This window comes from Centruroides sculpturatus, unplaced genomic scaffold, assembly GCF_000671375.1.
Source record: "Centruroides sculpturatus isolate CEXI.00-Female unplaced genomic scaffold, Cexi_2.0 scaffold176, whole genome shotgun sequence".
Classification (NCBI taxonomy): domain Eukaryota; kingdom Metazoa; phylum Arthropoda; class Arachnida; order Scorpiones; family Buthidae; genus Centruroides; species Centruroides sculpturatus.
Genome location: NW_019384551.1, coordinates 21,778 through 28,933, shown reverse-complemented (window position 1 = coordinate 28,933; position 7,156 = coordinate 21,778). Strand labels below are relative to the sequence as shown.

General features: G+C 26.6%; 1 long non-coding RNA gene across 1 annotated transcript; it reads right to left on the bottom strand.

Moving 5' to 3' along the window:
• Window positions 1-3,023: 3,023 nt before the first annotated feature.
• Window positions 3,024-4,076, bottom strand: LOC111623648. The gene is made up of 2 exons (XR_002756462.1): window positions 3,948-4,076; window positions 3,024-3,235 (listed from the first exon to the last, which is right to left on the bottom strand). It is a non-coding gene; the product is annotated as an uncharacterized LOC111623648 (long non-coding RNA).
• Between the last annotated feature and the right edge of the window lie 3,080 nt (window positions 4,077-7,156).

The window sequence follows — 7,156 nt, the reverse complement described above, 5'->3', positions numbered from 1 at the left end:
AGATTATTTATAGATAAGACAGAACATCTGATAGCAAAGTTTTCATTTTATCAACAAGAACTCAAAATCTCCAATTTTTGACAAAATTAATAATTTTATTCGTAGTTTGCTTTTTGTAATCTTATACCTAAATACGATGAGATTTAATTGGTTTATCTACTAATCTATGGAATAGTTACTTGCTAAAAGAAGTATTTAAGTATTTGGTTTAAATGTCTTTATGATAACTAAAGCTATTTTTAATAATTTGTTATTATAATTAAGTTGATCAAGATAAAATATTTATAATTTTGTATATTTTTACATCAAAAATCACTCGAAAATCTTAAATTTAGCGATAATATTTGCACTAGTTATAGGTCAGAAGATACAATATAACTTTCTTTCATTATACGTGCATTATTATTCAAGAATTTTCTAATTTAATACAATTATTTAATATCGGACTTAATAGTCACTATAATGTAAAATTGATTTACATNAAATTTTCGAAAAATTAAATATCTCAATTAGTCTTTTCGTAAATTTGGCCATTTTCAAAGTAATATTTAAATATTTTCAAATTGATTATACGCATTATTTTTTCTAAATTTGAACATAAACTTTTTAAGGCCAATCATTTAAAATGTATAAAATTATTTTAAACAGAAGAAAAAAAAACGAAAATCTTAAATACCAAAATACTATTGAAAGTGAATGTTTAGCAAGGAACGAGAATACATTGATATGGGAATTAGTAGGAAATTCTAATATTTTACGAACACGATGAACCAAAATCAGTTTTATAATAGACAAGTAGTATAGAATAATTCTAATAATGCAACAATAGAAATCCGTTATCGTTCATTCGGAACGAAATATTGTATAGAAGAGGGCATTACTTTTTCTATTACACTTTTAATGCGATAAAGAAAATAATTTCGATTCAATAATGGAAATTGTAATATTGATATAGAAGGGAGTAGCCCAAAATGGCATTCTAACTAAATTTCCACACAATAATCAAGAATTTGCGATTATTTTATTAAACAAAGGTTGCTATAGGTCAAGTACTCTCAGCGACAAAATTTAAGTCTTTGACATAAATTTTGTCAAAGACTTAAATACTCAAAGACTCCTTAAAATAACTGATTATTAAAACAAAGCGAAGTACTGTGCTATATCCAAGCCATTTCCACCAATTTATCGTAACCGACAATTTTGCCGAAATTAACGAGTTATTATGCACTTCAAATTACGTCACAAAATTCTTGTAACACTGTAATGGATTTCTAAAAATTATGAAGATAATTTTATCGAAAGTTTTGTTTCCATTTACTCCATATTGTATGCGACATAAAAACACTAAATAAATTTATCATAATTTCTTGTGAACATCACTTATAAAAATATTCTCCAGGTGATGCTGTGCATTTCAGTTTATTCATATTTTAAATTCCAACGAATAAGTAACTTTTCTTGTTTTCAAAATTGAGTTTTTCGCTTAAATCGTATCATTTATAATTAAATTTAAACTCATTGCTTTTTCTATTTTGAACACTTCTGTGAAATTAATCTGAAAATAGCTGCAAAAGCTATTTTTGCAAATTATTTACACAGAATTCTGTATTCGTGTATTTATAAATTATATTTTATGATGCTCTATAAATAAAATATAATTTATTATTTCCATAGTAATTTTTATTCACCATTTGAAACTATAACAGTCTTATAGAGTGACTTTAAATAATTTTTTTGAACAACCAAATTTAATAATTTATTCAGAAACTTTCATTCAAAACATTTAATTTATTAAATAAATTTTTTTCACATTAACATATTTTTAATATTTTTTTAAAAACAAATAAATAATAAATAAATAGGAAATAAATACTTTTTTACATACAAATGAACAATAAGTAAATAAGAAATAAATATTTTTTAAATACAAATAAACAATAAATAGGAAATAAAGCTTTTTTTGAAGTTTTAAATTTTAAACTTTTTTTTTCATTTTTACATTTAAAAGATTTTTATTATTTTTAAATGTTAACAATTTTTTATGCCTTAAAAATTTATAAATAAAAATAACAATAAATACATATAAAGTAAAGAAAAATAAAATTAAAAATGGATAAATATGAATGACGAATAAATAAGTAGTAACTAATTCACAACAAAATAACTATGTACAACAAAAGAACGAAGGCAAACACAAAGGAACGAAAGCAAGCACGAAGGCATGAAGGAAAGCATGAAGGCAGGCACGAAGAAAAATTAAAAACATTGATGAAATTTATCTATCTCATTAATTTTTATAGATATAGCGACAAACATCCTAAAACATCGATATATTTTTGTTTGGTTATAGTCAGTTTATCGCGTCTCAACGAAAAACTTAAATATTTACATAGAAATTTTAAAAATATTTTGGTGGATGCTGCTGTGGGAATACCAGAAACTTCAAAAGAATTTATCTATCTTATCAATTTTTGAAGATATAGCAACAAACACCCTAAAAAATCGAAAAATTTTTTTGGTTATCTGTAAGCAAGCACGAAGGCAGGCACGAAAACAAACACGAAGGCAGTAAGGCAGGCACAAAAGCATGAAAACAGAATTTTAAACAGAAGAATTTCAAAATTTTTGAAATTCTTCTGTGTAAAATTCTAGACAAATTAAGTTTTTGTGCTGATTTTAGCAAATTCGTAAAACTCAGTAAACCACTACTTTAAATTTTCCTTAATGCAGATTATATTATACTTATGTCGAGAGAGATTTTAATATTATGATTAATTTATTTAAAAAATATAACGTAAAAGTCACGCAAATAACCAGGAACAAATAAATATAGAGTAAATACAAGATGACTAAGATGCGACCTTACCATCATGGTAAGGCCGCATCCTACAATTATGATTATAACATAGTCTTTTTATAACACAGAGAGTAAAGCCTGTTAATAGTGAAGGCTACAATATTCTGTTTCCGCTTTAACTGTTTTCTTAACTTCTGTGGACTTTAGTAGTAACAGTGGTGCGTTCTATCGTCACAGGTACAGTACTTCATACACAATGAAAGTACAGTGGTTGCAAGATAAAGAAATCCTTCTAGACGTAACTGTTATTCAGACGTTGATCTGAACCGTACCTTTTTCACCATTGAGCATTTTACTTTCTTCTTTTCCAACACGAACAGATGATGGATGGAAGTTTGCAGAAAAATATACAAAAACGTCTGAGCACATTGTTGTTTCCTGCAAAGAGTATAAATATATTGGTAATCTAGCAGATGACAACAACAAAGATTAAGATTATTGCATTATTTCCTATTTCTAACTCTTCTATTGTATCATTGTATTGTATTTGATTTATAATTACAAAGGTTATCTTATATAAAGCTTAATGGCACAATTTTATTTGTGAAGTAGATACCAATTGAAAATATATCTTAAATTTTTAAGCTAACATTTTTTTCTCTCTTTTCTAATGTTAGTTTTGACAAACTGTTTTATTCACAGCCGAATACCAAACAGTAATCTGCCGACCAATCAAATTTCGCGAAAAATACACCAAATATTTAAACTCGCACTCTACATAACCATTTAAAACATATTTTGTGCTGGCCAATAACCTGGTATTATGTAATTTTTATAATCGACTGTCATCATTCCGCTGTAATAACAAATTTTCGAAAAATTAAATATCTCAATTAGTCTTTTCGTAAATTTGGCCATTTTCAAAGTAATATTTAAATATTTTCAAATTGATTATACGCATTATTTTTTCTAAATTTGAACATAAACTTTTTAAGGCCAATCATTTAAAATGTATAAAATTATTTTAAACAGAAGAAAAAAAAACGAAAATCTTAAAATACCAAAATACTATTGAAAGTGAATGTTTAGCAAGGAACGAGAATGGGTTTTTAAAGTGTAAAGTAAGGAAAATTAGAAAACATTATCTTACTCTATCATCATCGTCATCTTTTCTCATGGATTCATCTTCGAATGAAGATCCATCATCACCATTTTTCCTTTCATCAAATTTGATTAATCCTCTTGACCCTTGCTTTCTGTCGCTTATTTCTCTACTCTGTTTACTTTTACCTAAAAAAATAAAATTAAAAATGGATAAATATGAATGACGAATAAATAAGTAGTAACTAATTCACAACAAAATAACTATGTACAACAAAAGAACGAAGGCAAACACAAAGGAACGAAAGCAAGCACGAAGGCATGAAGGAAAGCATGAAGGCAGGCACGAAGGAAAATTAAAAACATTGATGAAATTTATCTATCTCATTAATTTTTATAGATATAGCGACAAACATCCTAAAACATCGATATATTTTTGTTTGGTTATAGTCAGTTTATCGCGTCTCAACGAAAAACTTAAATATTTACATAGAAATTTTAAAAATATTTTGGTGGATGCTGCTGTGGGAATACCAGAAACTTCAAAAGAATTTATCTATCTTATCAATTTTTGAAGATATAGCAACAAACACCCTAAAAAATCGAAAAATTTTTTTGGTTATCTGTAAGCAAGCACGAAGGCAGGCACGAAAACAAACACGAAGGCAGTAAGGCAGGCACAAAAGCATGAAAACAGAATTTTAAACAGAAGAATTTCAAAATTTTTGAAATTCTTCTGTGTAAAATTCTAGACAAATTAAGTTTTTGTGCTGATTTTAGCAAATTCGTAAAACTCAGTAAACCACTACTTTAAATTTTCCTTAATGCAGATTATATTATACTTATGTCGAGAGAGATTTTAATATTATGATTAATTTATTTAAAAAATAAAACGTAAAAGTCACGCAAATAACCAGGAACAAATAAATATAGAGTAAATACAAGATGACTAAGATGCGACCTTACCATCATGGTAAGGCCGCATCCTACAATTATGATTATAACATAGTTTTTTTATAACACAGAGAGTAAAGCCTGTTAATAGTGAAGGCTACAATATTCTGTTTCCGCTTTAACTGTTTTCTTAACTTCTGTGGACTTTAGTAGTAACAGTGGTGCGTTCTATCGTCACAGGTACAGTACTTATTCAGAAACTTTCATTCAAAACATTTAATTTATTAAGTAAATTTTTTTCACATTAACATATTTTTAATATTTTTTTAAAAACAAATAAATAATAAATAAATAGGAAATAAATAATAGGGAATAAATAATAGGGAATAAAAAACAAATGTAACATTGTAAAATATCCGTGTTACTGTGAAATATTTGTATGTATTCAAATATTCATTTATTATAACAAATTAAGCCAGGATGAAACGTTTATAAATATATATACATATACATATAATTTTTAAACTATAAAAGAACACAATGAAAGTACAGTGGTTGCAAGATAAAGAAATCCTTCTAGACGTAACTGTTATTCAGACGTTGATCTGAACCGTACCTTTTTCACCATTGAGCATTTTACTTTCTTCTTTTCCAACACGAACAGATGATGGATGGAAGTTTGCAGAAAAATATACAAAAACGTCTGAGCACATTGTTGTTTCCTGCAAAGAGTATAAATATATTGGTAATCTAGCAGATGACAACAACAAAGATTAAGATTATTGCATTATTTCCTATTTCTAACTCTTCTATTGTATCATTGTATTGTATTTGATTTATAATTACAAAGGTTATCTTATATAAAGCTTAATGGCACAATTTTATTTGTGAAGTAGATACCAATTGAAAATATATCTTAAATTTTTAAGCTAACATTTTTTTCTCTCTTTTCTAATGTTAGTTTTGACAAACTGTTTTATTCACAGCCGAATACCAAACAGTAATCTGCCGACCAATCAAATTTCGCGAAAAATACACCAAATATTTAAACTCGCACTCTACATAACCATTTAAAACATATTTTGTGCTGGCCAATAACCTGGTATTATGTAATTTTTATAATCGACTGTCATCATTCCGCTGTAATAACAAATTTTCGAAAAATTAAATATCTCAATTAGTCTTTTCGTAAATTTGGCCATTTTCAAAGTAATATTTAAATATTTTCAAATTGATTATACGCATTATTTTTTCTAAATTTGAACATAAACTTTTTAAGGCCAATCATTTAAAATGTATAAAATTATTTTAAACAGAAGAAAAAAAAACGAAAATCTTAAAATACCAAAATACTATTGAAAGTGAATGTTTAGCAAGGAACGAGAATGGGTTTTTAAAGTGTAAAGTAAGGAAAATTAGAAAACATTATCTTACTCTATCATCATCGTCATCTTTTCTCATGGATTCATCTTCGAATGAAGATCCATCATCACCATTTTTCCTTTCATCAAATTTGATTAATCCTCTTGACCCTTGCTTTCTGTCGCTTATTTCTCTACTCTGTTTACTTTTACCTAAAAAAATAATAATTTTATAATTTACATTTCAATCTATTTGTAATTTAATGTCATAATGCTTCCATTAACTATAAATGAGTTCATGAAAAAAAACAAATGTAACATTGTAAAATATCCGTGTTACTGTGAAATATTTGTATGTATTCAAATATTCATTTATTATAACAAATTAAGCCAGGATGAAACGTTTATAAATATATATACATATACATATAATTTTTAAACTATAAAAGAAATGACAAAGCAGTAAACATGTATAGACAGTAAGTTAAAATAGTATAATCACTATGAATATAAATATAAGCTCAGATTTTTCCCATTATGTAATCGAAAACACTTGCGAGTCTTTATGAAAACTAAAAAACCGAAAAGCTATACCAGAGATTGTTTTTCAAAATTTAAAATTTTATTTTTTAAATATTAAGTAATCTTAGTTGTAACCAGCAAAGATATTGTGATGCCACAATGCCGGACTGAGATTTTTTATCGTATTCTTTATTTTATTTAAAATATGCGTTCTTCATCTCAAATTATTAGTGACTTGTTCCTGTACTGTACATCATACTTTTCCTAATAACGACAGAGCCGTGCCAGTCATCTACCGTGTTTCCCCGAAAATAAGACAGTGTCTTATATTAATTTTTGCTCTGAAAAATGCGCTAGGTCTTATTTTCAGTGAATGTCTTATTTTTTCCAGGAAGAAGAATTCACATTTATTATTGAACAAAAAAATTCCCAAGTCGAACTTAGAAGAGAGTGACGTATATCCGGTGTGTCGAACTGTCGC